The sequence below is a fragment of the Dromiciops gliroides genome, chromosome 4 (assembly GCF_019393635.1).
Source record: "Dromiciops gliroides isolate mDroGli1 chromosome 4, mDroGli1.pri, whole genome shotgun sequence".
NCBI lineage: Eukaryota > Metazoa > Chordata > Mammalia > Microbiotheria > Microbiotheriidae > Dromiciops > Dromiciops gliroides.
The window spans coordinates 339,150,257-339,171,682 of NC_057864.1; the positions used below are offsets into that span (position 1 = coordinate 339,150,257).

General features: G+C 38.9%; 1 protein-coding gene across 1 annotated transcript in view; it reads left to right on the plus strand.

Moving 5' to 3' along the window:
• The first annotated feature begins 17,066 nt into the window (after positions 1-17,066).
• ARMC2 (armadillo repeat containing 2) overlaps positions 17,067-21,426 on the plus strand; it is a 166,838-nt gene continuing 162,478 nt past the window's right edge. The window contains 1 exon segment of the mRNA XM_043999711.1: positions 17,067-17,223. The gene's annotated coding sequence lies outside the window, so the exon portion shown is untranslated.

A 21,426-nucleotide genomic window follows, 5' to 3' on the forward strand; every position in this document is an offset into this window, starting at 1 on the left:
TCTTGTATATAATACTATATACACTATACCATAGACTACATAATACTATATATAAACTATTTATATACACTATACTATATACTATGCTATATATTATAATGATACTAAAGATTCGATTCTATAGTATACATATATCATACACGTTATAGATACAATACTATGCATGTCATACTTTATACATACCATATACCATACTATTTATTATATACTATAATAGCTATATTCTATCTATGTTATATCATACATGCGACTATATTATATAGTATACTATAAAGTATATCATGCTATATATGCACTATACCATACTATATATATATATATATAGTGTGTGTGTGTGTGTGTATACAGAGTACATGGAAGGTTATCTCAAAGGAAAGACACTGGAGATGGATGGTGATAGAAGGGAGGGCATGTAAGGAATGAGGAACAACTAGGAGAAGCCTCTGGTAAAAGGTGGGATTTGAATCTAGAGGAAGCCTGGAAAGCTAGTACATGGAGGTGAGGAAGGAGAGTTATTCTGGGTATGGAGAGCAGTAATTGAAAATTCATGGAGTCCTGAAATGGAGTGTTGTTAAAGGAACAGAAAGAAGTAGAATGGAATAATGGAATAATCATACTGATTATTTCAGCCCACACTGATGTCCTCCTTCTCTGAACTACACTTATGTAGACTACTATACAGTTTAGCACTATGCAGTTCTCTAAACATTTCAAGATGTTATTTTTATTTCCCTGATTATATTGCAAGCTGTTCAGAATCAGAGACAAATATCCTCCAGTGGGTGTGATGGCCTCCAAACTTATTGATTGCATAACTCTATCAGTAAAATTGTGGGGGCAGTCACCCACATTTATATGCATACACATTTATAAAATTATATACGTGTACCCTGAAACTAATATAAGTGTTATAAAACATACACAAAAGTTATATTTGAAAGGATGAGGTAAGGATGAAGTAAACAATATTTAGATTTTATTTTATGGTACTAAAATTTTTCTTTAACCAAAATATTATTATCAATAATTATCTTTAATGAAAACAATATGATTAAGTAATTATAATTAAATAATTATGAATTATTTCTAAAAATTTTGTTTTATTGCTTTGTGACATAGTAAAATTTTGAAGGCCTAAGTTACTTTATCACTTGCTTTACATTTGTCACCACTGAAATGGGAAGAATTTACAGATAAAAATGTCCAGAACCTACATAATACCATTTTTAAAGGCAACAGAGACAGCTAGTGACATATGAATAGAGTGTTGGGCCTGGAGTTAAGATGACTTGAGTTAAAATCTAGCCTCAGACACTAGTTGAGAAACATTGGGGTAAGTCACTGAACCTTTATTTCCTCAAATGTAAAATTGGGATGATAATAATAGTACCAATCTCCCAGGGTTCATTGTGCGGCTCAACTGTAATAATATTTGTAAAATGCTTAGCATAGTGCCTACCACATAGTATCTATCTATCTATCTATCTATCTATCTATCTATCTATCTATCTATCTATCTATCTATCTATTTTTATTTTTTTGTGGGGCAATGAGGGTTAAGTGATTTGCCCAGGGTCATACAGCTAGTAGGTGTCAAGTGTCTGAGTCTGGATTTGAACTCAGGTTCTCCTGAATCCAGGGCTTTATCCCCTTTGACATCTATCTAGCTGCTCCCCTACCACATAGTATTTAAATGCTTATTCCCTCCCTACTACCTTTCTCCCTCAAGACAATGATTGGTAGGCAAAAACTCATTATTTTTTTTTAACTCTTCATCTCATTACATTGAGATTTCTTTCTTAACCTTGAAAAAATCATAACAAAAAGCCCTTAATTTCTGAAAGTGCCACCTCCCAAAAGAAAGCCTTTATTTAAAAAAGAAAGGAAAGAATAAAAGAAGAGAACAGAACAGAAAAGAAAAAGTTGTTAGTACTCTGGCTCTAAACACCTGCTAAAGGAAACAAAACTACTTTGTATTTCTGTGGGCATATAGGTGGCACAGTGGGTAGAGCTATGGCCCTGCAGTTAGGAAGACTTTCATCTTCCTGAATTCAGGTCTAACTCTAGACACATATTACCTGTCTGACCTTGGGCAAATCAGTAACTCTGTTTGCCTCAGTTTCCTCATCTGTAAAATGAGCTGAAGTAGGAAATGGCAGACCTTTCCAGTATCCTTGCCAAAGAAAACCCCCAAATGGGGTCATGAAAATGGGGGAACGACTGGATTTAAAATTTGTTTTTTTCTATGCAAGCAACAGATGGTGCTGTTTAGGTGGGCTTGGCTGTATAAGTGAGGGAGAAAACCTAATTCGTTAAAATGTGGGGCTTTACCTCAATGTATAATCACTTTTCCCAGAGTACACCTTCCTCCATCTATTGGGAAGGCATGACCCTTCCTTGGTCCATACCCCTCACTCCATGGACCAAAAACTTCCCTGAAATGCCTGAAGCGCCTAGCCACTTGAAACTGACTTTTGAATAATTCAATAACCTAGAGGTGAATGATCCCGAGTCATGTAATTCATCTATCTCTGCTATTTAGGAGCTAATAAAAGCTGTTAATAAAATCAAAACCATGATATTCTTTCTCAATTGGCTTATACCACCCTCTCCCCTTCAGGCAAGGGATGGGAGGAGGGAAGAAAAAAAAAATCTCTCTGCCGGCTGCCACCCCTGATGTTCAGACAAAAGTTTGTCCTCTCCCTTCACTAGTTTCTTCCTTGCAACTCTTATGTTTCCATTTCCCTCCTTATGCAATTAATTAACAGGCATGAGTCACAAAGAAATTGTGATCAATCATAGTTTTATGTGAAACAAATGAAGAGTTAGAAACAGTTTAAGGAAACAGAAAGTGCGGTCCAGCTGCAGACATAAAAGGGTCAGAGGGAGGCGACTTAAACCTTAAAGGTCCTTTCGATGATCTCAAAGGAATGACGACAGCCAGCAGCCTCAGTCCATTGCATACCCCCTCCCCGCCCCTCCCCCTCTTCCCGGCTCCCCCAGGGTTATTTTTCTAACCTTCAGCCAAGCCTGCAAAATGCCCAGACTACAGTCTTCGAGCCCATAATGTATTGCAAAATCTCTGAAGGGGGTTTTCTCTCTCTCTCTCCAACAAACCAATCACTCCTGTCCCCAAACTCAGTCCTCTACAAAACCCAACTCTCACTCAACCTCATCCTCAGCCTCCTCAGCTCAGCCTCCTCCCAACCCGGTATGTCCTTGTACAAAATGACGCTATGGTCCGGAACTACGATTCCCTGAATTCCCACTGTTATATTTTATAGCTTTTCTCTTCCCACAGGGAAAGTCTGAACAACTAGTTACGTTCTTAGTTCATATTTACTTATCTGGGTACATATCGTTTTTCCCCTCCAGAAGATGGAAGTTTCCTGAGGGCAGGTATTATTTTGCTTCTGTCTTTGTAGCCACAGCGCCTAGGCTTAATCCTTAAGTCCTTGATAAATGCCTATTGCCTTGTACATCCCCTTTCTCTTTTGGGCACAGCCCTTACCTGCATTTCCACTTATTGGAAAAGAAGTGACAGCAAGCTTAGTAAAAGAAGGTTCTGTGGGGGCAGCTAGGTGGCACAGTGGATAAGACACTGGCCTTGGATTCAGGAGTACCTGAGTTCAAATCCAGCTTTGGACACTTAACACTTACTAGCTTTGTGACTCTTGGCAAGTCACTTAACCCCCATTGCCCTGCCAAAAAAAAAAAAAAAAAAAAAAAGAAGGTTCTGTGAAGTAGCACAACAATAAAGCCAAATAAACAAAAACCCACCTTAGGCTGAATTCTGGTTCCAAATTTGTTTCTTGAATTTTTTATTTGCTACTCATCGATGTTAATGACTATCCCACTACTATTCCCTATACTCTAACCACAGCCTCTTCAGTTTCCAGTTGTGGCCATCTGATATATGGACCGAATGATGACCATCTGTTTATTAAATATTAGTAAAGCTTAAGTTATTTCTTATTTCTAAAAAGATTATCTATGTCTATATAAATACATCTATGTTTTCTAATATTTTCTTCCTATAACCCAATGGACTATTTTAAACAGCCTACTTTGGAAACCACTACTCTAGGGACCTGATATTGACACCAATTATAAAAGGGCAGCTAGCTGGCACAGTGGATAGAGTATTTGGCTTGGAGTCAAGAAGACTCATCCTCTGAGTTCAAATCTGGCCTCAGACACTTACTAGTTGTGACCCCAGTCAAGTCATTTAACCCTATTTGACTCAGTTTCCTCATCTGTAAAATGAGCTGGAGAAGGAAATGGCAAACTACTCTAGTATCTCTGTCAAGAAAACTCTAAACGGAGGTCATTAAGAGTCGGACACTACTGAAAAATGACTGAACAACAACAAAAAAAGAAGTCAAACTGATAAAAATCAACTACTGTAACGAGGAGACTAAAAAGCCTAGAAATAGTCTTAGCCAACATTTATTTGATCTCGTTGCCAATAGGAGAGATTTGGTAGCTAAGGGCAACTCATTTGGTAAACCTTACAATCAATCAATAAATCAACAAATATTTATTAAGCACCTACTCTGTACCAGGTGCCTCTAGGTGGTGCAGCGGATAGAGCACTGGGCTTGGAATCAGGAAGATTCATCTTCATGAGTTCAAATCCAGCCTCGGATAATTGCTAGCTGTGTGACCTGGGCAGAGTCATTTAACCCTGTTTGCTTCAGTTCCTCAACTGTAAAACGAGCTGGAGACAGAAATGGCAAACCACTCCAGTATCTTTACCAAGAAAACCCCAAATGGGGTCATGAAGAGTTGAACAAGACTGAACAACAACAATGTGCCAGGCATACAACCCCTACTTGCAATAAGTTTATATTCTAATATGCAGACTATAAATATATTTATACACATATACACATACATGCATACACAGATATATAGAATAATTATAAAGTTAAATACATATTTACATTCATATATTTACAGATACATATACACAGAGTAGTTAAATACAAGTAATTCCAGAGGGAGGGCACTAGCACTTGGGTGGAGGTCTGGAAGGAGCTGTAGATCAAGAAAGGTTTTATGCAGAAGATGAACTGAATTTGAGAGACCTTAGAGAAGCAGTGGGTGAGGTTGGATTGGGATCTGGGTGGGGTTGAGTTGAGGGAGATGGTGGTGAGAGAACATCAGTCAGGAGCTGGGGAGAGTTTTCCCTTAACTGGTTGGTGATTAATTATGACAGGGATAGAGAGAATCAGGAAAAACCATAATAGTGGGTAGCATATGAGCAAGGAAGTTCACAGTCTCTGTGGGGAATTGAAGAGAGAGCTAGGCTAGTTTTGGGTCTGTTCCTTTACCCTCATGGTTAGTGGAGGGGGTAAGGCATTGGGGGACAGTGGGCAGAGGGTGCTAGTCAGCAGTCAGATTCGGGTCAGGGTTTGTTTTGGGGTCTGTTGGGTACAGAGAAGCAGTGGAGAGAAAATTTTAAAAAATTTACCTTGGCAATTGACCCAAATAAGCAAAGTCATCAGGAGAGCATTTAAGGATGAAACTAGGAGAAAAACAAACAGATGAAAAATGGAAAAGATCTATATAGTTTTTTCTAACACACTTTTTCTACCATCAAGAACAGTGGAGCCACACGTTTCATCTCTAACAATAACATCCCACTGTGTTATATAAGGAAACAGAAACAGCACTGAAAAAAACCCATAACGATGGGGAAAGCAGCTGGACCAGACCATACAGAGCAGATCTATGTTGCAGGTGGCACAACTTGAAGGCCCTGAGAGCTTGATTCTCAAAGTATATAAAAAAGAAAAAAATACCAAAGGTTATGGGGAAGAGAGGAGAAAGGGAAGAAAGCAAGCATTTATTAAGATAAATATTATATCATTTTACAACAACTCAGAGAGGTAGGTGCTATTATTATCTCCATTTAATGGTTGAGGAAACTGAGGCAGGTTAAGTGACTTGCCCAGGATCATACAGTAGGTATCTCAGGCTAGATTTGAACTCAGGTCTTCTTGACTCTAGGCAAAGTGCTCTATCCACTCTACCACCTGGCTGTCTCTTGGACCTTAATGTTGCCCCAAAAAGGGGGACAGAGAAAATAACATTAATTACTAATCCATGTATTTACTTTCAGATTTATACAAAAATGTCATAAGCATAATTTACATTACTCTATCAAGGGCATCATTGATGAAGGCATTATTAGATGGGAAGATGCAAGCTTTCACAAGGGGCATTCCACAGTAAGTCACATCTTTATGGCCATACAATACAAAAGTGTAGTGAATACAAGATTCCCCTGTGCTTACTGGTTGTTCACTATTTTTTAAAAAGGCATTTGCTTTTGGAAGGCTCTCCTGCAGTAAGGTGTCTCTCAAATCTAGTACTTGTGGCACTACCCAGATGGTGTGATTGGCGAGATGCATGGGGGGCAGAGGTCATTGTGGCTGATTTGTCAGGGAGGATGCAGAGAGCAAATGAGGAGTATTGGCAAAGAATCCTGAGATTAGGGGAGGATTAATGTTGATTAGGCCGAGCCAGCCTGTTCATCCCCTTCACGCTGTTTGCCTATGGAAGGGACTCTATTATCTGGGACAATGCTACCTCCTTGTGGAGAAACCCAACAGAGTTTGTTCCAGTACTGAGGAGAGAAAGGGATTGCTTCATACATAGGTCTGAGTCCTGAGGAGGAGCTGAGCAAAGGTGAAATTGAGGATGGCGCCAGGAAAATGAAATTGCTTCTGGAAATTTTGGCGGCCTGCTTATTCATGACAGCATCAGCAGTGTCTAAGACCCAGCAGATGCCCTGTGGTTTCTGCATTTTTCGTCACAGGCTGAGTGACCGAACTGATCTAAGTGGAAATGAAGTTGATCAGCTCTTGGCTGGAAGCATTCGAGAAACAAATTGACTGGGTTTTGCTCTCCTTGCTGCTCAGGGGGTTGAAGTGGCCACTGAATTAGCATTGGAGGGGATGCCCTCACTGCGTTTTCAGATATTAAAATGGTATTGATTATTTTATCATTTGTTTAAACACTTTCTAGAAATGATGACCTTGGAAGAAAGTGCTTCACAGTGAGACACAGTGCAACAGTATGGAAGGGGAGGGTCCAGTAAATGAGGAGCTGGTGTCTAATGATTTGATTGGTAGAGGGACATGTTCTTAATACGGATGTCAGAAATGCAGGTGCAGCCCTTATAGGGGATGGACCTAATCGGTGAATGAATGACAACCTGCTTGCTTGGAGAATTGGCCAGATTGTGTTGATGCTCACAGTGTCTTCTGGGGTCAAGTAGTCATTATACATGTGCATGCCAGAATCACATAAAATTCCTTGAAATGTGTCAGTTAATCAACAAGCATTTACTATGTGCCAGGTTCCAGGTAAGGCGCTGTTTAACAATAAGGACAAATTTACTTGACAACCCTCTGATTATTAATTCTAAGAGAAGATAAAATAAGGATGTAGGAGGTCCAGTGCAGAGTCATTGAGCTGATTGTATTAAGCCCTACAATATTAGACGATCTCCTAAATGGGATCCCTAATCACTCCAGAAAAAGTTTGGCCTTATTATCTACACAGGAAAAACCAAGTGAATGAAGAATGCCTATTCCTCAAACTACAGTTTGAATTGACAACACTGAGCTCATCCATCAGTGCCTATACCTTTGACAGACACTGGATATAGAAAATGAGCTAAGGCAAGAAATGAATAGAGGGAGGAGAGCAGGCTGAGTTGCCTCTGGGAAACTACCAGTGTCTTTTAATTACCCCAAGTTTCTCTTTTGAAATAAAGGCCTATTACTTTTAAAAATATCAAGCCTTCTGCGGGGCAGCTAGGTGGCGCAGTGGATAAAGCACCAGCCCTGGATTCAGGAGGACCTGGGTTCAAATTCAACCTCAGACACTTGACACTTACTAGCTGTGTGACCCTGGGCAAGTCATTTAACCCTCACTGCTCCATTAAAGATAAATAAATAAATAAAATATCAAGTCTTCTGGTAATGTATGGCTTTGAATCACTGAATGCCAGTCTTCAAAATAATGAAACTGAAGATCCTCAAAAGGGATAATGGAGAGATGTATAGGGATTATGAACAGCTTGTAACACATTACATTTGGGGAATTATGCAAAAGTGATATAAAAGATATATTCAGAGAAATGTATGACTAGAAAATATAACAATCCAACCATGAATCAAGAGGGAACAAATTGGGGGCAACTAGGTGGCACAGTGGATATAGCACCAGACCTGAATTCAGGAGGACCTTAGTTCAAATTTGGCCTCAGACGTGTGATACTTCATAGCTGTGTGACCCTGGGCAAGTCACTTAGCCCTCATTGCCTTACCAAAAACCAAAACCAAAACCAAACCAACAAACAAAAAAAGAGTGAACAAATTGTTTTATTGGTAACCTAGTAATAGTAAGACAATGTAAGGGAAGATTTCTACCACTTTGAGTAGAACCTGAATGGGCATGGATGATTGTTGCATAAAATGAGAAGGTATGGATGATTTGCCATGTGTTGTTTTATTCAATTCAACACATGCTATGTGTAGCACACCGTGCTAGGTGCTGAGGATACAAAGAAAAAAATTGAAACAGTTCCTGCCCACAAGGAGCTTATATTTTACTGAAGGGAATATCCATATCTATTGGAGTAATGGAAGGAGCCTGGTAAAGAGAAGGACACATAATAAATGCTCAATAAATACTGGTTAACTGACTCATCCACAACTAAACTATGCTTCTCTTCTTCCCTTAACCAATTTTCCTTGTGATGACTTGAGAGGTGTCATCAACTACCAGAAGGAAGCCCAGTCCTCCCCCCTCAACCTTATAACCCTTTGAAGATTCTAGCACTCAGCACAATGTCATGTATGTAGCAACCTCTTAATAAATGTTTGTTGAGCTAAATTAAATTGAACTGAATCTAATGGTTTAATATTATGAAGTTATTTTTAATAGTAGTTTGACCATTCCCAGAAAGAATCACAGACCTAACTATTCAATACAAGTGGGTCACAAAACATAAAATCACAATATGAATAGCGAAATACTAGATGTTTGATTTAAACAAAAAACAAACCCCCAAATAAGTAAAAGCTAATGTAGCTTCCACATGACTTTTATACTGACAGAATCCCTTGTTAAGCATTATAAGTTGTCTCTGGACAGAATCAGGGTCATATACTGTAAATATAATAAAGATGTACATATTATCAAGAACCTTTTAGATAAATATAGTGCCATATGTTTTTCCTGCAGGAGCTGGTTTGAGGCAGTTAATCCTTTTAGAGGGTTATTATATTAGATTGTCCTAGTTATGTCAAAAGATGAAGCTGGGGGCTTCTTCATTTGTACAAATATTGTTGAACATTTAATTTTACATTCTCAGTCTAGTGCATAATGAAAAATGACTGTCCACTGAACTTGGAGCAGTAAATATAAACTATATTTTTGGCAGCTGAAAAATCTGAAATAGATTAATGACACCGCTCTGGTTCTCAGTAACATCTCTTCTGGAAAATAACGTTGCAATTCTCTTCCTTCCCCCTCTCTCTTCTGCCTTACTACTTTAACCCAAAATTACATAATCAGTTTTTAAAATAAAATTATTATTAGCTATTAAAATAAATTACATATTTGGCAAATATGGACTACTTTGGAATGAGCAAAAAGTATTTCTCAAAGAAAGCTGAGGTGTTGGGAAATGAAAGATTCATACTTGACTTGAATATTTAAAAAAGGAAAAATACTGAAAACAATTATTTTAAAATGTGCACAGAATGGAAAAATATGGGACTGGGTGAGGGGAAAGCAAGAGTGAAGAAAATTGGGTAGGATGGAAAGTTGGTGAGTGGGGAAGAAGACTATGCCAAACATATTGAAATCACTTCAAAAGCCTGAATGGTTGAAATTCTGCTCAGTGGCATGGAACTCTGAAATTGACCAGTTCTACTCTAAGAAGGTTGTTTAGTTTTGCTTCCCCAGCCCACCAATGTTAACAGTAACTTGACTGTGATTTTTTGCTTTTATGTCAATACTTCAAAGACAGGTGATTTTCACCAACAGAGGCATTCCTTCCATTGATACAGGTTGTTGGGGTGTCTATGGAGGACTAGCACCTCTGGTGTGAAGGCTTCTCAAGCCTTTTCAGGGCTGCTCATCTACCTTTGGGGTCCACTTATCATCCAATTCTCACCTGTGGCACCAAGAAGCTGTAAAATGCGTGCAGCAGCAATAAAATGGTCTCGACAGACAGGCTAAACTAGATGGAGGGTAACTGATAGGACTCAAGCCCGTCAGTGAGTTAGGGGGATGTCTACCCCAAGCATGTGAAGACTTCCTCCAGTGGAAAGGACAGATGAGAACAATTTGTATCAATGGTGAAGAAGGAAGCTGAAGCAGGCACTGTGGAGTGTTTAGAGCTTGGTTAGATATTGAAAACACCAAGGTCATCCATTGCATACTGGGCTATCGCCAGTCATCCTGACTTTTGTCCTGCCACCGGACTTTGATGGCTTTGGAAGAGACAATGAGGCTGATGACTTTGTTCAACTCTGATTCACTTAAATCCAAGTCACTCAAAAGTCAAGACCCCATGATGTCATTGGTACTTTTTGAAAATGAAGGACCAGGGAGACAGCTAGGTGGCACAGTGGATAAAGCACCAGCCCTGGATTCAGGAGAACCTGAGTTCAAATCTGGCCTCAGACACTTGACACTTACTAGCTGGGTGACCCTAGGCAAGTCACTTAACCCTCATTGCCCTGCCCCCCCCCAAAAAAAAAGAAAGAAAGAAAGAAAATAAAGGACCAACAACAATGATAACAACACAAGGTTGTATTCCCTCTCTGACTTATTAGATGATCTATGAGAGTTGCTGGGACTAAAGAATTGGTAACAATTGGTAACATCTGGTCCCTGGACAAGAGGCATAGGGTCCATCAGTGAGACCATAGTTGGACATCTTTCTAGCTTGGAGGATCAGCCAGAACTTTCACTCTTAATTTCAGTTTAAGAACCAAACATTATCTGAAATGGAACAAGGTATTCAGTGGAGATTTGAATATATATATATATATATATATATATATATATATATATATATATATATATATATATAAATTTTAAGAAACTCACAACCTTTATTTTGTTAACAGTATTAACAACTGGTGGTGCTAATTAGGACTAGTGTCTTCTTTGCCTTCATTTATTCCAGAAATAAAGCCAACCATGCTACAGCACTGCTTGGACAGTCATAATGGTTTGTGGACCTTCAATTTCTTCAGAATCTAAGGTAAATCTGTGCTCACGAGTAATTTTTCTCTAAGCCTTGACCCAGAGATTGCAAACTCTTTTAGTTAGCAGATCCAACCTGCAAATGCAGAAGGTAAAGCAGATGGAAAGACTTTGAGCTTATTTCTCTGCCCATGAAGAAACACAAAATGCCTTATTGAAGAAGAGGGCAAAGCTGCTCCTTTTAAACCCGGGCTTTATTACCTGCTATACATTGAGGGACTCTCTCCATGCAGCACCAGCCTCACTTCTCCTGCTGTCTCTGGAATACCTGGCATTTCTAAATATCCAGATGGGCATGGAGCTGAAGCCTAGCTTACGTTGATGATGACAGACACTTGTGGCTTGGGCAGCAGTCAGCTTGACCAAAAGTGCTTTTTCAAAGTTACTGATGATCTCTTAACTGTCCAATTTTTTTTTTTGCAGGGCAATAGGGATTAAGTGACTTGCCCAGGGTCACACAGCTAGTAAGTGTCAAGTGTCTGAGGCCAGATTTGAACTCAGGAACTCCTGAATCCAGGGCCGGTGCTTTATCCACTTCGCCATCTAGCTGCCCCTTAACTGTCCAATTTGATGGCCTTTCTTTTCAGTCCTCATCCTTCTCTTAGCAGCTTTTGATACTACTGTCCATTCTCTCTTCCTGGATACTTAATCTCTCTTGTGTATTGATGAAAATGATACAAGTATATCAACTATAAAAACTCCTATATCTGAAAACTGGGAAAAGGTCCCCTAAAAAGGAATCAAATTTTTAGAATCACTTTTTAATCTATTAGTCACAAACAAGTATGTAACATTATGATCCTCAACAAACATTTATTGGGCATTCACCCATTGTGTGAGACTGCAAGGCACTTTGGGCAATGGAAACATGAGAGCTATCATATTTAAATGTTTGGTAATATCATTAAAATGAAACTATAAATCAGGGACTAATTTTATCTTTTTTTTTTGTGAGGCAATTGGGGTTAAGTGATTTGCCCAGGGTCACACAGCTAGTAAGTGTTAGGTGTCAGACCAGACTTGAACTCAGGTCCTCCTGACTCCAGGGCCGGTGCTCTATCCACTGCGCCACCTAACTGCCCCAGGGACTAATTTTATCCTCTGAATTGTCTGAAAAAAGTATCTTCATGTGTTGGTTTTTTTTCAGTTTGTGAACTGGGCTAAGCACCTGGAATAGTACAATTGCTTGAGAGGTACAACTTAAACAATGTAGGCTTATGGGGTTAGTGAACATTCACAATGGGGGAAAAAAGGAGTGTTCTTTATATAAATTATAGTTCAATATATTCCTATGTAGCAGGTAGTTATCACTCCTTAATCATTTCTTCAACCTTGAGGCAGGACCATTTGACCATTCCTGACCCCATTTTGAGTTTTCTTGGCAGAAATACTGGAGTGGTTTGCCATTTCCTTTTCTAGCTCATTTTACAGATGAAGAAACTGAGGCAAACAGGGTTAAGTGACTTGCCCAGGGTCACACAACTCATAAGTGTCTGAGGCCGGACTTGAACTCAGGAAGATGAGTCTTATCCATTGTGCCACCTGACTCCCCCGCCACCTCCTCCCTGGAGTTGATTAAAAGAGTATAAAGGCTATGACTCCCACAATGCCCTGTGCTGAAGTTCCATGGGAGAACACCTGTAACATCAGCAGGCAGTGCTTGGAGAATGGAAACTGATGGGAGAAAGAGGCAAGCCACACTATGTAAGTAGAGAAAACGTAGCTGAGAATGTAGAAATGGTGAGCACTAGCCATGGGCTACTGGCTCAGTGCTTGAGCTAAAGCGGACTGTGAGAATTGTGGTACCCTCCTTGGTCTGTGTAAATCAGCAATGGGCTAATGGATATAGATCGTGTATATAGAAACAGTTCTAATTCTACCCATACTGTCTGGATTTCCTTGTTGGTGTGGTAAGTTTATCCCTTTTTATTGGACCCTAGCCTGAGCTGTATCTGTTTTGGGAATGAGCACATCAGTGTATCTTAACCTCTGTTTGTCTGTTTCATCAATTATAAAATGGGGATTATTACAGCACTTACCTTCCACACTTGTTGGGAGGATCAATGTGATAGTCTTTGTAAAATTCTTAGCACAGTACCTGGCATATAGTAAATGCTATATAAATGTCAGCAGCTATCCCCATTACTACTATTATTACTATTATTAGCCTAAGAAAGGAAGTGTGTTGTAATGGATTGAGAAGGAGCCTCAGAATCTTGCCTCTGACACATATTGGCTGTGTGACCGTAGGAGGTCACCTCTCAGTGATCCAGGTGATTCTTTATAGCTATAAATAGTGGAGCAGTTGCCCATCTTCAATGGTAGAAGATTCCTCACTGGGGCTTTCCATGGGCATGGTTTAAAAACAAAAATGTATGTTAAAAATGCTTAACTGATTGCCTTAGTCACTAGCAGGTAAATTGACTTAAAGAACATAGCAGTTAGCTAGATTCTGAGGTTCCCAAAGTTAAAACAGAGAGACCCTTTGAGTGGGACCAAGACAAACCGTATGGTTGTCTAATTATGGAGACATGTCCAAGATTGAACCTGGTCCGAACTTCTTCAGTCAACCCACTGGTTTAAAATTAGCAGGCAAAGATAATGTGATCTGATTATTTTAAAACTAATTTCTTACAGGGGATGATTAGGAGAATTAGATGCACCTGGACTGTATATTAACAAAAGCCAAATGCATCTTGAAGTATTCAAATTGTTATTTTAAAATAATTGCATGTTAGAACCACTGTTTCCCCGCCTGTGGAGCCACATCTCTGAAATTATTAAAAAAGACAATGGGGGAAATATGATATACAGCTATTCAGTTTATACATAACTTTTTGAGAATACATAAAAAAGCTATAATTATTGAACACTAAATTTATGTGATGTGGATTGTACAAACTGTAGTTGAGAGGCACAAGGAGAGGGCTGTTTGTGAGCTGATAAGCTGCATTTTTTTGCACTTAACAAGCCTGTGCTTTTTATTTTTATTTTTTTTAACAGTCTATCTTTTACAGCACACTGTGAATGGTAGAAAGAACCTTCAAATGAATATTAAGATTCTCAGGTCCTCAACATATATAATTCCCAAGTGAGGCAGTTAACAAAAAACAAATTAAAAAAAACAAAACAAAAAAAAACCAAAACTTTATCTAATGGAATCCATTCCTGGGGAATCGTAGTATTGATGATATAGGGCAAGTCAAATTTTGGCTAAAAAATTCTTCAACCTAGCTTTCTTCTTGTCTGACCTATGTAATCAATCAACACGGAAATTCTGTGTCAGAAATGTTGCCGCTAACAGAGCGTAACAATAAAGACAATGACATTCTGTTTTAGTCCTCCGGTAACCATGGAGGAAGAAGTACAGTAGGTCAGTATAATTTTCTTTTGCTGTTATGCCCTAATTATTTCCCCACACTGTGTACCCCATTGAGATAGATGGGGTAGTTTAATTGCTTCAAATGTTTTCTGTCACTCATACTTTTCGATTGTTTGGATTTTCCTGATATTTGCTCTCAGAATGAGTTGGCTAGATAAGGTTTCCAGTAATCATGTATTTACCTAATAGGATCCCAGGAAGCTGGGGCTGATTTTGTTTTGTACTCTTGGAATTTGAGAATGTCTTCGTGTTTGGGGGCTGATTGCAGAAGGATGTGATGATATAAGCAGGGCCACCTTGAACTAAAAGGCTTGACTGAAAGTGATAGTTCATTAGGATGTATGATGAAGAACTTCTTAAGTCAGTTAACAAATGTTAAGGGCTTCGTTCAATTAACAATAATTTATAATATGTTATGTACTCAAAACTGTGTGGTCTGTGGAGTTTAAAAAAAAGGAGTTTCTTCTTAAAGAGAGTGCCATTTTAGGAAGACAAGATATACATAAATACACAATACTATTATTCCAAAAGGACTTGGTTGTGCCCATTCTGTTCAGTGGCCAGAACAGATGACTCTACATGAAGGTACTTAAAATATTTAGCTGGTGGCTAAGTCTTTGTAAATGATGACAAAAGGAAGGTCTGTGACATCCACATGACAAAAAGATGATAAGTAAATACAGGCAATTAAGTTTCTTTGGGTAAAGCTGATATGATTTAATGAGTCTTGGTCTAAGTGTAGGGTTTAGGGTTAAATTTTCTAAAGTAAATAAACAGGATTATAGAGATAGGCAGTTAATGATTGAATCTACCAAAGATAATATGCTAAGACCTGTTGCTTTCTACCTACTGTTGCTGACGGTTAGCAGGTCAATGGCTTTTATGATAAAATGGTAATACATACATCTTGTCATTCATCATCAAAAGTGTTACCATCAGAACATGATGAAGACAGAAGAATTTTCTAATAGAATGCCCTAAGTTCCTTCTATTATGTAAGAGATGGATTACAAATTCAAGACATTCTCAGTGATTTCAGAATACCTATTGCCACTAGAGATTTAAAGTTTTCAGAGGCAACACATTTGGGGAGAAGTTATTAAAACTGAATATTAAATCAAGTACCTGCTTTGTACAGAGCACTAAGATAGATATAATCTAAGGATTCAAGATTTTGCTGAAAAATGGCAAACTTGAATGCTTTTTGGGAGACAAATGGTATGCTCTTTTGGGTGCTAGCTAAGTTTCTTTTTTCTTAGCATTCCAAAATGATTTGCTGTTGATCTTTTGATCTAGTAAGTCATTTAGTATCCCTTGGGCTCAGTTGCTTCAACTACAAAATGAAGGTTTTAGATGAGGTGGTTTCTAAAGTTTTTTCCAGGTCTAAATGTAATGATATAGGATTTCTTTCTTGTGGGTATTTCCTCCACCAGTGGATACTGTAAAGTCATCACACTTTTTCAGTCTGGTTGTCTTTTCCATGTTCCAGGACCTATAGATTGTTCCAGTGTTGGAGAGGAGAGGCAACATTTTATCATTGCTTTATTATACTAATAACTATGATTCCAACTCATATAGAGAACTCAAGTTACCAAAGGCCTAGCTTAATGGAACAATGTTAACTTTGTAATTGTTTTCTTAGGAAGATTTTGTGGTTAAAAATCTTCAGCATCTATTTTTACCATATTTTATTTTTCTTTTGTTCTTTAAGTGAGCTATTAATATCCTTACCAATTATCTTCTAATTAATAGTGTATTCCCTTTTGATTTAAACTTTTACTGAGATCCCTTGTCAATCAGCTCTTTTCTTGTTAATGCCTTGTTTCTCCAACTAGCTAAGTTATTGCAGTAGTGACTCCATTTCTTTCTATCCTCCCCGTCCCTAATCCAGTGTTAGTGAGATCTAACACTCAATTAAGTGATAATATTTATACCTGTTGTTTAACACTAAAAATGTTCCTAAATCGTCTAAGTAACATGAGAGGAATATTTTTATTTTCTTTAACCAGAAGACTATAACCGAGTTAGCTTTAACTAACCTTTAACTGAGCTACCAAGGACACTCGTTGGGCACTCAGTAAGTGATGATGATGAAGAAATTATAGTATTCAATTCGGTTCAATTTAACATTTATTCTACTGGGGAGGAACAATATATATCAATATCCTCTAAGTCTATAGATAATACAAAAGGTATACTAAACAAATATAAATTTTCCAACCTTTCTTGTCTTCCTCCCTACGCCTTACCTAGGTGTCCCGATTGCTATAGCCACTTGGCCTATGTTCCCGCCTCCCTCCTCCCTCCTCCCCGCTCCCCCTCCCGCTGAGTCCACGTATGCGCATGCGTCAGGGTCCTCCGCGCATGTCCAGTAGCCCTCCGGCGCTCTAGAGGTCTTCCCCCCTCCGCTCTCTCCAGGCTTCCCCGGCCTGTCTGTGCCCTGGCTTCAGCTGCTGCCTCCGCCTCCGCTGCCGCCGCTTCCGAGAGGCTGGAAAAATGAGCTGAGCCTTAGTCGCCGACGTTTCCAGCGCTGACTACAGGTGCTTCTGGTCAGAGTAGAGCCTCCTCCGTGGCGTCCCTTCCCTCCGCTCGGGCCGTAGCCGCCGTGTACTCCCGGGGACCACGGGCTCCAGAGATGGGGAAGCCGGGCCTGGAGGGCGGGGCGGGCGGGAGGAGGCAGTTTGTGTACGGTTACCATGGAGACGCAGTGCAGGCCTCGCAGCTGCTACCTGCTGCCTGCACAGACTGGGAGCCCGTGAAGGCAGGGAGCGCGGGCCGGGGGGGGGGGGGGGGGGGGGGGGGGCCCCGGGTTAGTGTAAAGCGCTGAGCGACTTTAGAGAGACCTCCTGTCCTGGTGTGCTGGGGATAACCCCATGGACTAATTGATCCCTTCTTTCTACCTGGAGGCTGTCTGGGGTTGGAAGGACTGGGCGGGAGCCTCTGAGGGTTTTCCTGCCCTCTCTTCTCTCTCCGCCCCGCTCTCCCTCTCCCCCCTCCCACCCCCCCCCATCTCGCAGAATACTGGGGAGACTGAGGCAGGAGAGACATGGGCCAGAAGTGGTGCCTTGACTCACCTCCAGGCTTAGGCAGAGGAGGAGACCGAGGCAGAAGCAGGGAAGGACTGTAACTAGGCTTTCCAGCTAGATCATGCCTCCCGCTTCCTTTCATAAGGATCTTTACTAATAGACGAAGAAATCAGAATGTTAGCATGTGGTACTGTCATTCACCAAGAGGTAATAATACTATTACTACTAATTCCTAATAACTCATATTTAAGTAGCACTAGCATTTAAGTAGATTAAGGTTTGCCAAGCACTTTACGTACAGTATCTCATTTGTTCCTCACTTTACCGTTTTTTGGGTGGGATGTGTGTTCATATTGTCTCCATTTTACAGATGAAGAAACAGACTTTGAGAGCATAAGTGACTTGCCCAGTTATATAATATAACGGCATGTCTCTCATCCTTATTGATTTTGTTAGTTTGTTTTGATAAAAACCCTCTATAAAAACTAGCCAGAAAAAGTTTGTTTTGTTTGCTTTGCAAATCTTCCCTTCCACCTTTGCTCCCCCTCATCTTAACGACCACTTAAAAAAAAGAACTACATGAGTCAGGTCCATTTTCTAATAGAGCATTACTAATGATCCCCATAATACTTGATAAAAATTCACTTGCTGCATGAAAACACAAAGCTAAAGACATATGAAATAGATGCATTAAAACCATTCTGAACAAAATAGCAACATCTCCCCTACCTTTTCTGTTTCCTTAAGGTGGTAATTTTTTCATATACATCAACAATTTTTAATGACTGCCTTTTTTTTTTTTTACTTTGTGGGTAATCTATTTCTACACCTTAAAAATATAAAGTTGTTTACTATCACTATAGCCTTTAGGTATTCATTTCAAATAGAAACGAAGAATATGGTACTTTACTAGCCCTTAAATTGAAAAGCAAAATAACTTCATTATATAGAAGGGGATTTCATAGCCACCTGTGGAACTATTCAGCTTTTTCTTTATTGTTAAAAGTATGAAGTTATAAAACTGCATTAGCAAGAGTGTTTTGTCCTGAGCATCTATGTCTAAATTTGGAGAAACAATTTTTTAAATAATTGGAACTTAGGTTGTATAAGATTATAAATTAACACTTTGGATTTCTTCCAAACACCAGTAGGAGATATTTTGACTAATATTGCCCAACCTATAGCATTTTCTGCATTTGGCAGGAGAGTTTGTGAAAGGTTTAAAATTTCAGTCTTTATGTCATCTTATATTAGAGATGTACTTTCCAGGAAATGTGGAAGGCCTTAGAAAACAATTTGAATTTTAAAAAATTCAGTATAAGGCCATAAAAGCAGTGTACCATAAACAAAAATGATTCTATCATGTGCTTCAGTGAATATCCTAAAGTTTCACTGTACTTTGGGTTTTTCTTTTGTTTTGTTTAAGTAAGTACCTCTATGAATATACATGTCTTCCCTGATCTATGTATAATCTGTGCAAACTCATATTATAAAGCAGTTTCTAGTGCATAGTGTAGTAGATACTTAATTCATGCTTGTTGAACTGGATTTGGAGTTACGGAATCCCAATTCAAATTTTATTCCTAATGCATACTAGTCATGTGATCTTGGGCAAGTTTCTTTATCTTTGGACCTTGATTTTTTTTTGTCTGTAAAATGAAGGCATCTTTGAAAGTCTCTTATAGCTCTTAAGTCTTTGCACCTATTCTCTCTCAAAAAGTTGTACTACTTGAGGAGCTATAATAGATCCTTGTGACTGTGTACTGTTCGGTAGTATTTAACCTTTCTAGTACAACTATTGGTAGATGAAGGTGGCTATATTTTAGCAAGGCATTTAACAAAAAACCTCTGATGCTGTATTTCTGACCAAGATGGAAATATGTAGACAGATGAAAGTACAGTTAGGAAAGATCAAAAGTGACTGGACCCAAAGAGCTATCGATGAGTTGATGTTAACTTGGAGCACATCTCTAATTGAGTTTCTCAGGGTAAGGATTTTTTTTCTTGGGCCTGTGGTAATCAACAGTTTTATCAAGGACTTGGAAGGAGTAAATGGCATGCTTTTCATATTTGCAAATGACAATAGTTGGATGACAGAGAGTCTAGAAAGAACCAGCTGTGCTAGACAGTAGACTGAATTTCATACAGTGATGTTTATCAGAGGTAAATGCTGCAATTGGCAGAAAAGATTTAACTTGGTTTAAACAAATTAGCTTCACAGATACAAGACCAATCAATTAACAAGTATTTTCTACTCTGTCAGGTTCTGGAGACTAAAAGACAGAAAGGAAACAGCCCTTGGTCCTCCAAGTAGCCCTCCTCCTTAAAAGATTCAAGAATCCCTTCAAGTCCAAGCATTCCCTTCTTCCAAAGCTGCTAATGTGTTCCCCTCAAATAAATTTACATCATTTTCCCCCCTTAAATATGAAACGTATTGGGTTAAAAGCTAGCCTCGGAGTCAGGAAGTTTAAGACCTACCTCTGACATATACTGGCTTTTTGAACCAGGTCCAATCACTTGACTTGCTAGTGCCCTAGATAACTCTCCCTCTTTTTTAAAATTTGATTTATTATTCATTTTTTAAATGTTCATATTGAAAAAATTTTGAGTTCCAAATTCTCTTTTTCCACTTGCCCTTCCCACGCCCATTGAGAAGACAAGCAATGTGATATCAGTTATACATGTGAATGATGCAGAACATATCTCCATATTATCTATGCTTCAAAAAGAAAAGCAAGAAATATGAAGTGAAAAAATTATGCTTCAATCTGTACTCAGACTTCATCAGTTCTGTCTCAGAAGGTGGATAGTATTTTTTTGTCATGAGTCCTTTGGAATTGTCTTGGATCATTTCTTGATAAGAGTCACTAAGTCTTGTTATAATACTGCTTTTACTGTGTACGGTGATCTTGTTCTCATTTCACTTTGCATCAGTTCACATAAGTTTTCCCAGGTCTTTTCTGAAACCATCCCTTCCATCATGTCTTATAGCATAATAGATAACTCTTTTAGGACCATTAAGTTGTGGAGATACTGACCTTGATTATTAGAGGTAATTACATATTAGTGTCCATTCTTTCTCCCCTGATAGAATGTAACTTCTTTGAGGGTGTGGACAGTTTGTATTTTTGCTTTTTTCATTCCCATCATGTAGCACATGATAGGTGCTTAATGAATGCTTGTTAATTGAATAATTAACATAAGAATATAGAAATATATACAAAGTAAATTCTAGGTAATTTGATAAAGCAGGGAGGTGTTAGTAGCAGCTGGAGGGGAAATCAGCAAATGGTGCACAGGGAAGGTAATACTTGAGCTCTGTTTTGAGGGGAATGAGATTCCAAAAGGCCTTGATTAGGAATTGGTACATTCCAAGAGCTGAGTACAGCCAATGGGGATGCACAGAGACTGGACATGTGAAGCTGGGTGTGAGGAATGACAAGAAGTCTAGTTTGTTTGGATCCTAGAGTATATGAAAGGGAATGATATAAGACTGGAAAGATAGCTTGAGGCCAGGTTGTGAAGGACTTTAAATGCTAAACAGAGGAGTTTGTAGATGGGGGAAGACATGGCTAATTAAGTTTGTGAGAAAATGATCTGAGGTTTTTTTTGGTGAATTGCAAACTCACTGAGTTATTGTGGAGGTAAAGAACATTTTTAAAAAGCTAAGATCTTTGGCTTCCTTTAAGAGAGGTGTCCAGAATGTGGGAAGTGCTT